The sequence below is a fragment of the Lycorma delicatula genome, chromosome 1 (genome assembly GCF_047948215.1).
Source record: "Lycorma delicatula isolate Av1 chromosome 1, ASM4794821v1, whole genome shotgun sequence".
Classification (NCBI taxonomy): Eukaryota; Metazoa; Arthropoda; class Insecta; order Hemiptera; family Fulgoridae; genus Lycorma; species Lycorma delicatula.
This window is the reverse complement of record NC_134455.1, coordinates 101,557,345-101,573,945: the sequence shown is the minus strand read 5'-3', so window position 1 is coordinate 101,573,945 and position 16,601 is coordinate 101,557,345. Positions and strand designations below refer to the sequence as shown.

The window sequence follows — 16,601 nt, the reverse complement described above, 5'->3', positions numbered from 1 at the left end:
TATATACATCCTAGGCTTAGCTATTAAATCTTATTAATACCTTTTTAATTTTTATGGAATTTATTTTTTAATAAATGTTTGTTATACAGAAGTAGAATGTAAGAAATTTGCCTTACATTCTTACTCTAGATCATCTTCTACTTCTGTTGTTTTGAAATGTTCTTTCAATTAATGCTTTTATTATTCTTGGTTCATGTAGCAAAACAATTGTTCATAGGTTAATGGACTGGAAACATTTCAAGTATCTATTACCTTTGATAGATATCGTGTAATATATCTTTAGTTTAGGGATGACAGCTTCATGGCCAGCCGTATTGGTAAGTGCCTCATATTGACCCTTAATTCTTTTCATTGTTTATATCATTTATTTACTGTTATTTGTTTCTTTTTTTTACCCAAAGGCTTATTATTACATAAGATTTACTCATAATATGGAGCACTACTGCCACCTCGTTCATTGATGTGAATCTAAATATACATTAAAGAGATTCATTTATGTAAAATAATGATCCATAAAATGTTAAATTTTGAAAAAAACATTAATCATATTTTGTATGAACACTTTATGCAACAAAGATTATCGATGTAAGTTTATCCGACACAGCTGTGTTCTAAACGTTAATCAATGATTTTTTTCATTAATCACTGCCGACTAAGTCTCTTTTGTGGCTCTTTTGATAAGTTTCTCTTATTTTTATAATATTGTCGCGTGTTCGCGGCTCGATCAGGATATTGATAGATTGAAAGTCGGAAATGTTTTTATGATTACAATTTATTGGTTTAAAAACATAAGTAGAACAAGACAAATCAATAATGACAATAATAAAACGAATAATAAAAATAGTAATCATAACCACAATAATAATCAGAATAATAATAATAATAATGAGAAACAGCAAACAGTAATAATAATAATAAACGACAATAATTAAACAAATAATAAAAATAATAGTCACAATCACAATAATAATAATAATAATAATAATTATAACAGACAGTGATTACATACAAAATAGAATTTAATGTAATCGTCAGGATTTATTCACAGGTAGTTAAAAATTGAAAAGCAGAATTCAGTCAGTCCCGTTGACAAAAGATATTAGCATGACCGCTAGTCTTAACACTTTTAACCACTAGTCTTGTATTAACAACAATAGTACAATAGATAAGACAAGCATAAAGTTATTTTACCGCAAATATCTATGCTGTTCACAAATAAAACAACCCTAACAATATATGAATGAAATTTAGTACATTATCTCTTCGTATACTGGAATTAGTTGTAACGTCACCCTAATCGTGTCGAACTTAATTCACTAGAAATTGGCTTCTTCATTGATCTCCTCGCAGAATACTCTCGGTGACTGACATCTCGCAGAACTCTCCTCGCAGATTCGCATCATAACGTCTGGCTTCGACTGATTTCGCGGTACTCATTACAACTGTCTTTTTCGGAGTATTTATAATCCTATCTTCTTTACCTGCCGGACCGGACCCAACTCGAAGCGTGGGAATGATCGTCCGCCCTCATACATTCCCATGAAATTCCTACCCTGCTCCGGTTGCTCTTCTCGCGGAACATCTGTTTAGATGTGTCAGTGGGCAATATTGCAATAGGCGATTGTAACGGGCCTGTTACCTTTACTAAAAAGGTTTTTTTAGCCCCTTTCTGGTTTCCTCCCATTATTATATTTTCTACTACTTTCTTCTTAATTGGTAGGAATTCATTACTCAGGTCCGTTATACCGGTCTTGTTACAATATATAGAATAGTTGCCATTGCTATTTTCAGACGTTTGGCCGAATATATTTTGGATATCGTATGGTTGTTCCATCAGTTGAAAAATGTATTCTGCGGGACTAATCGGAATGTAAAATTTATTTCTTTTATATGGTAATGGCACGATCGTATTTGGTAAAAATTTAGATTCTAATTTCTTAAAACGGTTCATACAATTGAAATATTCAGTTACGAAGAATACTGCATTTTTATGCATATTTTAAAGTTTCAGATAATTTTTCATTTTTCAAAATTAAAAAAAGATAATCCTCAAGAGAGTTTATAATATTTTTAATATTTATTGGTGTAAAGTCACATTTTTAAAAACATTTTTGTCACTTGAAGGAAATTATAAAAAGTAGTGAAAAATATTTCATTTTCACTTAAGAGCAATTCACATTATTTGCAATTATTTAAGAAATTTTTACATTATTAACAATTTTGGTTTTTACTAATCGATTAACAATACAAGATTAATATGTTTCATGGAATTTTAAGTTTTTACAACAGCAGTTCATTTTAAAAAAAATCATTCATACCTTGTGTGGGCGGGCCGGAGGCGTCCACGCACTCATTGCTCTAAGGTATTATTTTACATAACTGCAGCGTTCAAATTAACGTTATAAATTAACTGTTTTGGTTCGTGTTCTGGTATGTTTTGCGTCGTTATCTCATATTGATACATATTTATGAACATCTTAAATACATAATGTTATTAATTAATATATGATCTTTAAAAGTAAATATCAACTAATTAAAAATATTTAAAACTTGCTGAAATATCAGTATAGTTTGAGAAAGATATCACTTATCACCTCAGATTACAATATTCTGAGCTATACAATTTTTTTAAAACTGTTTTTTTTACTGACTACTGTGTTTAAAGAGTGGTTTGAATTAAATCCGGTAGGTAGTCCTGTTGTTTTGTCAAATCTAGCAATAGCGAAGCATTGTCGGGTCAGCTAATGATAAATAAAAATTAAAGCCCGTTTATTTATAAAAGCTATCAATGTAATGTAATTTCTTTAGAGTAACAGTTTGGTCAGTCCAGGACCCACTGATTGGTTTTTAGTTTACCCGTCCTGGCTTCGCTCGCGAATTACGTAGTCAAAATTGCAGGCCAAAATTATCATCACAGTGTTACCAAATTTCAAAAAGATGGATCAACAGGTGTAGCATAAGAGGGGAAAATGTAAAAACCAATTTATGCTTTTTATCCCTTGAAATATTAAAATTCAAAAACTCCGAAAATGATTGTTTAGATATTTATCTGAATGTGCAAACCCGATCGAATTCTCATTTAATGTAATCGCAAATGAGGAAACTTTGCAATCATTATTGGAAATTTTTTGACCTGCCCTTTTAAGGTCGAATTTCATTAAGATTACGTAAACCAAAAATCAGGTTGATGTTTCATCTGTTACAGAGAAATTAAAAAAAAATAGTAAATTTCATTGTTAATACATTGTAACTCTTTTAAAGCTCAGAATTTAAAAACAAAAACTCTTCTTACTGTGCACTTACACGGTAAGAAGAACGTGTATACAAATTTTCATCAATTTATCTTCAGTAGTTTTTGCTGGGCGTTGATTATGAATCACTCAGGACATATTCTTATATATATATATATATATATATATATATATATAATATCTTATATATATATATATATATATATATATATGCACTAATTTATTGTTCAGCTTCCAGGCAGCGAGCGAAGCCTTTGAGTCGAATGCCGGCAACTCCCTCTCTTAGATGCCTTCTTAGAACCGACGATGATATGCTGGTTTACCGTTTCTGTACTTTGCCAGGGTCCGATACATATCCCGATAGACGGAAAAGAAAATACAGAATAAGGAAAAGATACAGAATCTATCAAGCTGTGAATCGGTGCGCACTGATTAACGATTTCGCATTGACCGCCTTTTAATCCATCTTGCAACAAAAGATTACTTATTTATCCTTCGAAAATTGAAGAGCCTTCTGGGTTCCTAAAGAAATAATTTTTCCTATCACCGAACTGTACGTATTGAAAGCGTACAAACGAATTATGACCGTTCGGCCGCTCTTCCACTGGAGGTAGTAATGAAAAAAACACCTGAGATGTTTTTTATGCGTAGAGGTGTATAAATTCTGTAATTATATACCCTATATAGATAATTAGTGCTTTAGTGAACAGTAAATATGTTAGTAGGGCTGTTTGTAAAGTAGCCTCCTTGAAGCAACGGTAACCGGCTCATGTTTCACCTTTTTATTTTAATTAGATATAGTAAAAAAAAGCGTAGATGCTCGTTTGTACGTAAGCTTTGTCGTTTTTGGAAGTGAGGAGGTTTCACATTAGTTTGTTCACAACTATTACGATTATAGCTCCTAATACATACACTAAAAAAAAAAACATAATGAACCCGACGCACTGCAAGTCATGCTCGCTAAAATTCAGTTTACATCACGAACACCTGAAGACGAGATGTATCTACAATACATGATGCTCTTTAACAGATGTTTTGAAGATATATAATACTCCTGTTTTGTTTTTGAAATTTTATGGTAAGAGTGAAAGTTGATTATTCTGATTTTGGTAAAACTAAATTTGTTTTCTGGAAACTCAATCTACTATTGGGCTTATTTATATGGTTTTTTATCTGAATCGATATCATCTGCGATGCTATAATTCAAATTAAATTAAGATTTAAAAATTAATAATTAATTAAACACTATATTGAGTCAAGAATTAGAAATAAACGAATTTTTTTGTCGGTTTTATTTTTATGTTGGTGTTGCATTTACTCCCTGTAAATCCGTCACTTTTTAGTTTATCTTTTAGCGTTAATTTTACAATTTCTGACTTTAATTGGACACTAACAAATAATTTAGTCGGGTAAACGATCATGTAAATTAATTTATAGGTATCCTACTTTGAATTGGGTAGTTATCACATTCTTGCTACTCGATCTGTAAGGCGATAATAGAAATCCTCCTCCTTCAATCATTAGGTTGGATTTTTATTTTCTTACTAACTTTATAATATTTAATCAATAATTTTTTATTTAATAATATTCAAAAGGGAAAATCTTTGAGTTTTTTATTTACCGTTGAGTCTTAAAATTTAGTCGTTATGATGAACTAAAAGTATTCGTTAATATAATTGATTCGCGGTTCAGTTGTGTCGGAAGGAATGTACATTTTTCCTTCTATGTTAAGGTCTCTTATTCACAAACAAACACTAAACGTTTATTCTAATAATTTGTAAATACCTTGAATTGTATAATCCGTGTTTTAATCTGACTTCTCATAATTCCAGTAATGATAACTTATTTAAGGAGTAAAAGAGAAAAAGAAAAAATAAGAAACCTCAAAAATTGATAAAAATTGAAAAAAAAAATTTTTTATAACACGACAGAAAAGTTTCTACAACACGTTATAACATCTTAATGTAATAGTAATGATTGATGTTTTGTAAGTTTTAGTTTGTGGTGTGTTAAAAGTTAATATAAAATAGCGTTTAATATTATGTATAAAATAAGTTTTAGAATAAATATAGGTAGATATAGTCGGGGAAATAGTGTTGAATAAATCTTAATAGAATAGGATGCTGGTAGAACGATCGGGTTAGATTAGCTTAAGTCGGAGGGTCGGGAAGATCACGGAAGTTTTGTCGACGCGGTTGTGAACTTTCGCGTTCCCTAACGCCACAAAGTTAGTCGCCGACTTTATTAATTAATAGGTTTATTTATAAACTTGATTCGAGCGTTTGTTATTTGAAATTTGATTATTTCTTACAGAGTTAACGGTTTTCTTATAATTTGTGTAAAAGATAATAGTTAGGCTATTCGATGCTAATATTTGGCACTCTATTAAAGAGATAATATTCATAAAACTAGATGGTATAATTAATTATTTTCCTATTGAATTTGCCATAAAATTATGTTAAAAACGTTATTGTATGTCATTTTGATCTGTTTACGATTTAAAGTTTGAAATTTAATTTTTATTCCTTAAGTATTTATTATAAAATGTTTGTAAAAAGTGTTTAAATCTGTTGATATTTTCATAGTTTAGTGTTAATGAATGTAGCCCACCGATCAGGTCTAGCGGTTAACTCGTCATGCAAATCAGTTGTCTAACAGCGGATTTTCCAAGTCGAAGGTTCTTCAAATTCTAATAAAAATTAGTTGCTTTTATTCGGATTTGAATACTAGATAGCGGATACCGATGTGCTTTGGTGGCCGGGGTTCAATTAACCACACATTTCAGAAATGGTAGACGTGATTGTACAAAATTACATCTCATTTACATGTTATAGGTATCATTCTCATCTCACTGGGCCGTAGGGGATCGCTTACTGTTTGCTGGTTGAACTGACTACAACGTACACATGGAAAGAAAGAGGAAATAATGGAAATTGCTTTAAGTGTTGCATTGTTACTGTATTTATTGTGTTGTTGATTTTATTCTTCTTTTTTTTAGGTAAGCAAGATGTAATTTATTCATCGAAAACAAAAGCGTACGGAATCAAAACCGAGTAGTATTGTAAGTTACTTTTACGATTATTATTTTTTCTATATAACAGATTATATTTTTTATTTTTGTATTTTCTGTCCGAGTTAGTGAATATTTATTGTAACTGTGTAAAAGAGTTATGCTGAATCTTATTGAAGTATAATAACAAAGGGAAACCGTTTACAAGATGAAAAGAACAATAGTCAAAATTATAACTAGGTACGCCTTTCACTTCTGAAACAATCATTGTCACTGGAGATTGAATTATATGATTGTATTTAGAGAAGGAATTATATTTAAGAAGAATAATTATAAAAATCATGAGCAGAAAACAAAATAATTAAAAAAAAAGAAGTTTATAAAAAATCAACACATGTGAAACTAAAAGATAAATTTGCATTTAGAAGTTAAAAAAAAATATATATAAATAAAAAATTAATTTTAGCTGCAGAACAGTCCTATTGAACCCACCGGGTTGGTCTGCTGGTGAAAGCGTCTTCTCAAATCAGCTGATTTGGAAGTCGAGAGTTCCAGCGTTCAAGTTCTAGTAAACGTAGCTACTTTTATACGGATTTGAATACTAGATCGTGGATACCGGTGTTCTTTGGTGGTTGGGTTTCAATTAACCACACATCTCAGGAGTGTTCGAACTGAGATTGTACAAGACTGCACTTCATTTACATTCATACATATCACCCTCATTCATCCTCTGAAGTAATACCTGAACGGTAATTTCCGGAGGCTAAACAGGAAAAAGAGAGAGGACAGTCCTATTGAAAAATAAGTAAATTAGCTTACGTACGATGAGGTTATTATTAAACGTGTACAGGCCAACCCGGATTATTATTACTCTATGGCCAACCCAGATCGGGCGCCAAGACCTGAAATCAAACTAAGTTAAGTTATCTTAACAAATATAGAGAAAGGTCAAAAGCAATAGAAATATCTCTTTTTATAAAACAAGATTTAGTCTAAATAAACGGTTAATAACTGTCTTGACAATAAAATCACTACTCCAAACATTTTAAAGAAATTTCTAAGTTTTATTTGATAGTCAGTTATAATAGTGTCAGGTAATATTTTTATTTTCCATTTAGTATTATTTTTAATAAATCTTGGACAAGTTTTTCTTCCGGGTCGATTAGCTTGATTTTGTTCTAGCTACCTTAATAAAACATTTTTAAACATTGTCGCTCAGGCTGCTTCTTTTCCTTTTGTGTTTAATAAATCTACAAAATTCTATTTAAATAAAATAAGAATATGGAAGATCGAATTTAAGATGTAAAAATGTAAAAAGAAGAGTAAAAAAATGTAGCTAGTGCTAGAAATCATATCATTCACATAATTCATGAAGTTTATTTTTTGCATTATTCCAGATTAATTTATTATTTATATTTCGAATATTGCATCACTTTAAAAAAATAAAAAAATATTGCATGCGGTGTAAAATTATTATCTATAAATGAAAATAATATTAACATTATAACAACACGTAAGCGCTGAAGGACAAATAAATACAAAAGAGTTGAAAAATAAAAAAAAAATAGGGCGAAAAACTTATTTGGCAAGAAAAAATAAAACTTAAATTATTTATTTAGAATTAAGTAACGTTACCGATGTAAACTCATCGTTTTTATTTCTTCCCAGTTATGTCTGGTTCGAATAACTGCGCCAAGTGCACCTTTCACTATTCAGAGCTTATGCCGCTGGATCATTAATATCTTTAATAAAGTCCTTGTTAGTCTGATCAGTATATATTTAATTTGTAACACATTAGTTACATTTTCACTTATTTAAATATTATAATGTTATCTTAAATTATTATATAATTATCTGACATTGTTAAGTTTAAGATGGTGTACATTACAATATAAATGTTTGAAGAATATTATAATTAATGTATTTATATTTAGTTTAACATGTTAAGTTGCATCCTTTACTAATTGATTTAGAGTAACAATACTATTAGAAAGAAAAAAATATATGCTGTTGAACTCGACTAGAATAACAAATTTATGTGCTTTACATAAGTAAGAAGAAAAGAGTTAGTTACATAGTTTATTTACCATTAATAAGGTGGACGTGAAACTGAACAATGTCATCTATTTGTTTCTTTCTCAAAATACAAGTTTGAATTCCAACACTCATCATTCATCCAAATTTGATTTTCCATCAGAGCTTTAAGTAGGCAGTTACTTTTATACAGATTTGAATGCTAGATTGTGGACACCGGTTTCCTTTGGTGGTTGGGTTTCAATTAACCACACATCTCAGGAACGGTCGACCTAAGACTGTACAAGACTGCACTTCATTTTACATATCATCCTCATTTATCCTATGAAGTAATACCTTACGGCGGTTCCGGAGAGGCTAAACAGAAAAAGAAAGAAAGACCTTTAAGTATGATTGTCTAGACCGCTACAGTACATGGTTTTACGTAGGAATATAATTACATAAAGTCCTAATAACTATTATATAGTTCACTTAACCTGGCCAATAGTGGGATGTGTATGAAATGTCAGGTGTTGTCTGGCCTGGCTCGTAGCCAGGCCAGACAACGCTAAACTCTTCTTAGACCAGGGAGAGGGACCGGGCTGAATTTAAGTTATAATGAACAAATTTAAATAAATATATTAACCTACATTAAGAAGGGAAGCATGTGCTATATCTTTCTTAATCTATGCTTTAATTAAAGTTCATCAATAAATCAAATTATTACGATCTCCTTGTTAATAGTGTGATCGATTCGAATTATAATTTTTTATTCTGAACTCATTTCTTCATTCTATTTTTTCTGATAGTTTCTGAAAATTTTGATTGAAAATTACGCATCGTTTATTATCCCGTGAATGTATTTTCCGTATTTTTAATGTTTAAACTTCACGGAACTTGGGTGAGGTACACGTGCTTAGAAACAAAAGTGAAGTTATTGTGGGCATATTAAAATTTAGGTACCTAATTATTATTTTTTAAACTGTTATAATGAATAAAAAAAAAAAATCTTAATTTACGCCTGAAGTTTATTAGCTTCTATATAAGCTGTATAATTTAGCTATATTTTACATATATATATATATATATATATATATATATATATATACGTTTATTAGCTTCTACATTTCCTGAAAAAACGTACTTATTACTAGATCTTATTTTATGTTTACCTTTATTGAATGGTGGTACTGCAAATAATTATTATTTTAATGAATGCATTTCTATATTTATCACCTGTACTATATTTTTTTTAAATTGGGATCGGTTTTTGGATCTTTGATTTTGATTACAATAATTAATGAATCGAGGGAGTTCGGATTACTTGAAATATTCTTTTTAACTAATCTATATCCGTAAATGTTTCCTAATAAATATATTGACTGTGCAATTACATAGTGTAACTAATTTTCTTGATTTGTATTATTAAGTTTTATTGCCTATTAACCTAATATCCATATTGCCGCAGTTCTCTGTTCTCAAAGAACCCACTTTGTTGGATTGTTTACTTAATAAACTGTTTAGCCATGAAAGTTTTCTGGGAATAAAATATGCAAAAATAACGGCCTTTTTTTATTATTATATTTATGTATTCAGTTCCTTTAAAAAAAAAATCGTTAAAGATCTGAACCGAGTAATAGAAAATTAGGCTCTTTGCCAACAACTTCCCTTAACTATCTCCATGAATTACTGTCGTCCATATTTTTACTTAAAACTCTATAATAAATTTTATTGTTGTTAGTCGATTGAATTTGTCATAAAAAGAATATTTATGGGATTTTATTGGAATTTTTCACAATTAAAATTTATTCTTCAGTGAAATAACTTAAATCGATAAACTTTTACGTAGTAGCAGACCCTTTTTTTCGGCGGAAGTCTTATTAACTGCAGAAGTCATTAATTTTTATCGCTTACTTTTCATACTATAAGTTTACCAGTAAAAATGAGTAAGTCGATAAAAACACCCGTTTTCATAATATTTCATCGGGGTCGTTTTTAATTAAATATTTATTGTTCTTGAATGTTTACTCTCCAAAGTACGAATTATAAGAATTATTTTCCAGTTTTTGTTGTTACCTTTTCCATAAGCTTTATACAATTTCAACGTAGTTTATGTAGGTGATTCTATCTATTATGATAGATATGATGTTTTCACGTATTTACTAGGTGTAATAACAGTAATTTTATTCGGTTTTCGATCGCTTACTAATTCCAAGAATAAATTGCTTCTAAATATGACGAAACTATTACTTAATAAATCTTAATGATTTTAAAAAGTTACACTTTGTCAAAGTTATCCTAGCGCAGATAGCGGTTGCGAAGAAAACAGTTTCCGACGCCTGTGGCTGTGTTGATAACTAGCATCTTTAGGAACATAGCGGGCGGTGGAAAAGGAGGGAACCGAAAGTACGACATTTTTTTCAAAAAATCTTCCGCTTTTAATTCAAAAGGTAACTGTACTCCACCATCGACTTGTAATAACTTTCCTGTTGGCTACATTCTCTTCCTACCTGTTTATTTGTGTCTACTACATTTCCTTCCTTTTGGTCGTGTTCGGGTAATTTTGGCAAATAATTCTTTTTCTTCCCTTTGTTACCTAATATAATGCAGATCGAATTACTTTTTGACGTTCACATATTTGTTGTAACGAAATTGTTTCGTGTAGTATTTTAAATGAGTACGTTATTCCGCACGATTATATTTATTGTTGTATCACTAGTAATTGACTAGATCAAAGAGCAAGATTTCCATAGATGTAGTTTCTATACGATGGGATTTATAAATGGTACCGTTTTACTTGGAAAATTTTTACTCTGCTTTTAATTTCTTGTTATAATAAATTTTTTAACAAAGGAAAAAGTATTGCTATTGGTAAGAAAAAACCTGCAGATTGTTGTCTTATCAACCTTTTGAGGTCCTCCGTTATAAAGAAGAAATCCTGCATGAATAAGTTTTACGCTTAATAAATGCAATTTATATTTTATGTAATGTATTATTTTAAGTAGGTTACGTTTAATGGATTTTTTCCCTTTTTGTAATACACATGTGTAAAATGTGGGTTTTTTACGGCAATAATGGTAGTTTAATCATTTTTATTGTGTGTGATTTATGCAAAAGATAGCACTCGACGTAAAACGGTTTCTTTTTATGGTGGTGTTATTTTTTATGACAACAGGTTATACTTTTTCATCTCCTTAATGTGTCCTCATGTAATGTCCATTTATTTTACCGTCTCTTCTCCTCCTTTATTTGCCCCGTTTCCTCTTCCTTCCGTTTGCACGAGATCGGATACGATGGTAACAGTGATTAGTTGTACCTAGATTGCAGTGTCTTGCTCGTTGATTTGATTTCTGCTGACGTCCCGCCGATCGACTACCTCCCTTTACATTCTCTCACGGTTTAGGTTTCCAGTTGCGGTCGCTCTTCTCCGCAGATCAGCTTATTTGTTAACGTGAACCGAATTGGTTTTTTTTTGTTTAATAATTATTTGAAATTAATTTTAAAAGTAAAATATGTCTGGTATTTCTAATGATGGATCGGTATTGAGCGATACTTTGACACAGCAATAAAATTGTCAGAGTTCAACGGTGAAAAATGTTGAATGTAAATAAGAATTCTTTTTTTAGATAGTAGTATTTTATGTCTTCCTAAGCGTAATTTTTTGCCAGATAAAAGCAGAAGTATAAGCAAAGAGTCGAGGATTTATCCTTGTACTTTTGTACAAACCACTTATAATTTCTTGTATCGTTTGATTGTATTGATTTTGTTTTACTTTGATTTTAATTCTATTTCTATTTAATAAGTGTAGTTGACTATTAACAGTTATTTTTTTTAATTATTACTCGGTGCGATTGGATAAATCTTAAATGTTATACACCCTAATAAAAGAGTAAAATTTCTGTTAATACGAAATAGAATTTAAAAGAATTGTCGGTTATTCCATATTAGAAAAATATTGAGAGATCCTTATGTTATGTTGTAAAAATTATGAAATATGTTGATTTCGGAAAACTTTTCCTACGTTAATACGGTAAATAACGATAATCTTTTAACCCTTTTAAGCTTATCTAATCGGATTGAACAAGGTGAAAGTATAACGCTGAATATCTCACTTCTCCCCTTTTGTCCTAGTAAGCTTGGCAGGAGTGCTTGTTATTCTTCACAACAGCAAGCCAATTTCTATTTCTTACTCTATTCCAATGTTCTGGATCGGTCAATGGATCATCGATCGCTATCTTGTTTTATTATTCCTCCTTCATGACCCTTTCTACCACTACCTCTATTTATAATATCCTTTATCACTATTTAGCTACCGTCTCCTTGATCTTCCTCTGAACTCATCCCGTTAATCTACCGATTCAAAATTTCCAGCGCTATTCTCTCTTTCCCTCATTCTCACACCCGTTCTATATTTATAAGAGCTCTTTCTTCTAAATTCCTGTCACGATTCCCTTTTAGTTTCGCGTCACATGATTCCAAAAAAAAATTAATTTCCTAGCCGTTACGGTTACTTCTGTTTTGTTTTTAACTCAAATCTAGCATCATCGGTAAGAATAACTGGTATACTGGTATATCGTGTAAGACTTCTTTACAATTTCGTTATTTTTATGTGTGAACCTTTGTTTAAATTACCTTTTAAATTACTTTAATTTGAGAAGTACCCTGTTTAGTCACATTTATGAACCGGAACAAACTCGACGAGAAGTGAAATTTTTTGATTTTCTCCAATATATAAATCGGACTACCCAGGATTTCCGTCATGTCGGGCCGGGTATTCGTGATTGTTAGCGAGAAGGTTATAACGATAGTTTTGGAAGAGTCGCTGAAGTCGACTACTGTTCGGTTCTGTACAACCGGGGATGGGAAATACATCAATAAGCGACTAACGATTGACGGAGGAGTGGCGCACATCTGGCTGTCGGTTGTTTATTAAAAGAGCCTTCCATAAGCGAGAATCAATGCGAACGACAAGACAGAGCCTTCAATTAATTTTGGTCTGCCTTCAGAATTTTTTTTCATAAAAACATTGCTTACGCTGTCTGTTGTTCAAAGCGCATATAACTAAATCGTCCTACTTATTTTGTAATAATTATTACATTATCTTGTATTATCTTGTTTTATTATTCCTCCTTCATGACCCTTTCTACCACTACCTCTATTTATAATATCCTTTATCACTATTTAGCTACCGTCTCCTTGATCTTCCTCTGAACTCATCCCGTTAATCTACCGATTCAAAATTTCCAGCGCTATTCTCTCTTTCCCTCATTCTCACACCCGTTCTATATTTATAAGAGCTCTTTCTTCTAAATTCCTGTCACGATTCCCTTTTAGTTTCGCGTCACATGATTCCAAAAAAAAATTAATTTCCTAGCCGTTACGGTTACTTCTGTTTTGTTTTTAACTCAAATCTAGCATCATCGGTAAGAATAACTGGTATACTGGTATATCGTGTAAGACTTCTTTACAATTTCGTTATTTTTATGTGTGAACCTTTGTTTAAATTACCTTTTAAATTACTTTAATTTGAGAAGTACCCTGTTTAGTCACATTTATGAACCGGAACAAACTCGACGAGAAGTGAAATTTTTTGATTTTCTCCAATATATAAATCGGACTACCCAGGATTTCCGTCATGTCGGGCCGGGTATTCGTGATTGTTAGCGAGAAGGTTATAACGATAGTTTTGGAAGAGTCGCTGAAGTCGACTACTGTTCGGTTCTGTACAACCGGGGATGGGAAATACATCAATAAGCGACTAACGATTGACGGAGGAGTGGCGCACATCTGGCTGTCGGTTGTTTATTAAAAGAGCCTTCCATAAGCGAGAATCAATGCGAACGACAAGACAGAGCCTTCAATTAATTTTGGTCTGCCTTCAGAATTTTTTTTCATAAAAACATTGCTTACGCTGTCTGTTGTTCAAAGCGCATATAACTAAATCGTCCTACTTATTTTGTAATAAAAAATGTAATTCTTATTTAATAAGAAAGTAAAGTTTTGTTCCTACGGATAAGTTCCTATGTGAAAACAATTTAATTTTATTTTAACAAAATGAGACACATTAATTTGTTACTTTACGTAATTCGTCTTCTTTATTTTTCTGTTTAGCCTCAAGAACCACCGTAAGGTATTACTTCAGAGGATATGTATGAATGTAAATGAAACGTAGTCTTGTACAGTCTTAGTTCAACCATTCCTGAGATATGTGGTTTACTGAAAGCCAACCACCAAAGAACATCGGTATCCACGATCTAGTATTTAAATCGGTATAAAAGTAACTGCCTTTACTAAAATTTAAACTTTAGAACTCTACGTTATCCGTCTAAGTTTTTCGTACGGTTGCGAGACGTTTAAAGCGTTTGAAGTGCAAGAAGCATCAATCAGTTTGCTTTCTCTGATATTATCAGTTTACTTTCTGTTGAACTTCACTTTACACACAGTCCCTATGGGAAACGGAATGACGGTAGGTGTTACTCATGTAGCTAAAATGCACCTTCATTTACAGAATACGCTAATGCACAACATTTTTTACGGTTTAGTGAAAGGCAATTAAAAAAAAAAATCATTATCTAAACATTAACATTATCTAGTTATTGATGTAAAACTTTATGAAACGTAATTCAAAAAATGTCTTTTCTGACCTCGAACTGCAGTTAAGAATGCAAACCGTCAAGAAAAACTTCAATCAAATGTAAAAAAATTCAATAAGTTTTTTGATGGTTATGGAACAAAATCTTCTATATTTTAAAGCGAAAGCGCCTCCTCCTTTTGACTAAAAGACTTTAGGTTTAAATCCCTGAAAGACTTGCACCTCTATTACGATGCTATAAATCTTCTATACTGTGTTCCTATGTGTAAGCTTAGAGCTCGTTCGGTGAAAAAGTATTCCTGTAAATATATGTTCGTTATGTCAAACGTAAAAAGTCTGGCTTCTTAAGTAAACTAAAGACCAAAAAAAAAAACTTCATTTTTTTGGCTAACAAAAACATTTCCAAATCGAAGATCGATATTTCTTCGGATAAAGGTTTATAACTTAAAACGTTTACTGTATAAGATAAGACTGATCAATGAATTACATTTACTATTTCCTCTGATTCACACCGTACATCAAAATATTTGAAACATGTCAAATTTATAAAACACATCCATGCGAGTAAATTAATATGCCAATATCCGGAACGTAAGTTTGTTATTGCTAATTGATATGCGGATGCGAAAATCAATCTGATAATAAGTAGCGTTATTAAACTGATCTACTTTTAATCAAGCAACTAAATCATCATTTGAGCAAGATGGTTAAATTAAAAGTTTTTAACTGTTTCTTATAAAACTTCAATATAAAAAAATTAAAGAAATTGATTAAGTGAACCTTCACCAAAGACCAATGCCGTCGGAAACAAAGTATCGATTCTAATAAAATTTAACGAAGTAGTCGGCTAAATTAGTTTAACCAAAGGAAACTTTCCGCGCAAAATGTTCCTTCATTCAAAAGATACTGAAAATCAAAAATTGTTACACGGTTATTTCAGTCAAATCAAATACACGTTTCCATGTCATTTAAAAATCTGTTAATCCAATATCTGAACTTTTGAGAATATATAGCTTTGAAGGGGCAAAATTTAGTTACAAATAAATTTCATTATGTTCCTTTACCGAATAATTAATAATATTACTACAAAATTCAACACAAAATTACTTATTAACACGATATAAAAAAACCTTTTTTCCGTATGTAAAACTTTATCAAATATTTTCGCACAAAAATATTTTTGCTAAAACATCTAAAAATGAATTTTCATTTACAAAATTTAATAGGTTTAACTAAATGACTCAAAGTGATATCCCATACGACCAGAATAATAATAGAAACGAATCGTTCGGTTCAAGAAGCACGTGAAATTCAAAGAGATAAAACTAATCTTCATTCTCATAGATAAAACTAGGAGCAAAGTCTTTAAATATATTAAGGCAATAACATAATTAAACGTTACAGTTAATTAAAAAAATCTGGTGTGGACACTACATGACTTCCTTGTACGCCCAATAAATTACACATTCACACTTTTAAAAATTGAAAAGTACATAAAATTTTATTTCATTAATAACTTCTAATATTTTTTCTTTTTTTTATTGATATTATTGAATTATTTTTTATTGTAAATTTTTTTACAATCAGAGGTTAATAATTAATAAATAAATATACTTAAATTAAAAAAAAAGGAGATGAAGTCGGATTTGAACCGATGTACCTCCCCTTGTAAGATCCAAATATTTCATTAATTAAAATTTCATTTGGCTATAACTCTGGAACCAATGAAAATAAG

General features: G+C 30.7%; 1 protein-coding gene across 12 annotated transcripts in view; it reads left to right on the top strand.

Moving 5' to 3' along the window:
• Window positions 1–16,601, top strand: part of aPKC (protein kinase C iota type) — a 713,443-nt gene that overhangs the window by 447,230 nt on the left and 249,612 nt on the right. Inside the window, exon 1 of one of the 12 annotated variants that reach the window (XM_075358350.1) lies at window positions 6,252–6,312. The exons of the other annotated variants lie outside the window; for them this stretch is intronic. The gene's annotated coding sequence lies outside the window, so the exon portion shown is untranslated. Of the gene's footprint in view, window positions 1–6,251; window positions 6,313–16,601 lie in introns of those variants that run through there. 12 annotated transcript variants of the gene reach the window in all.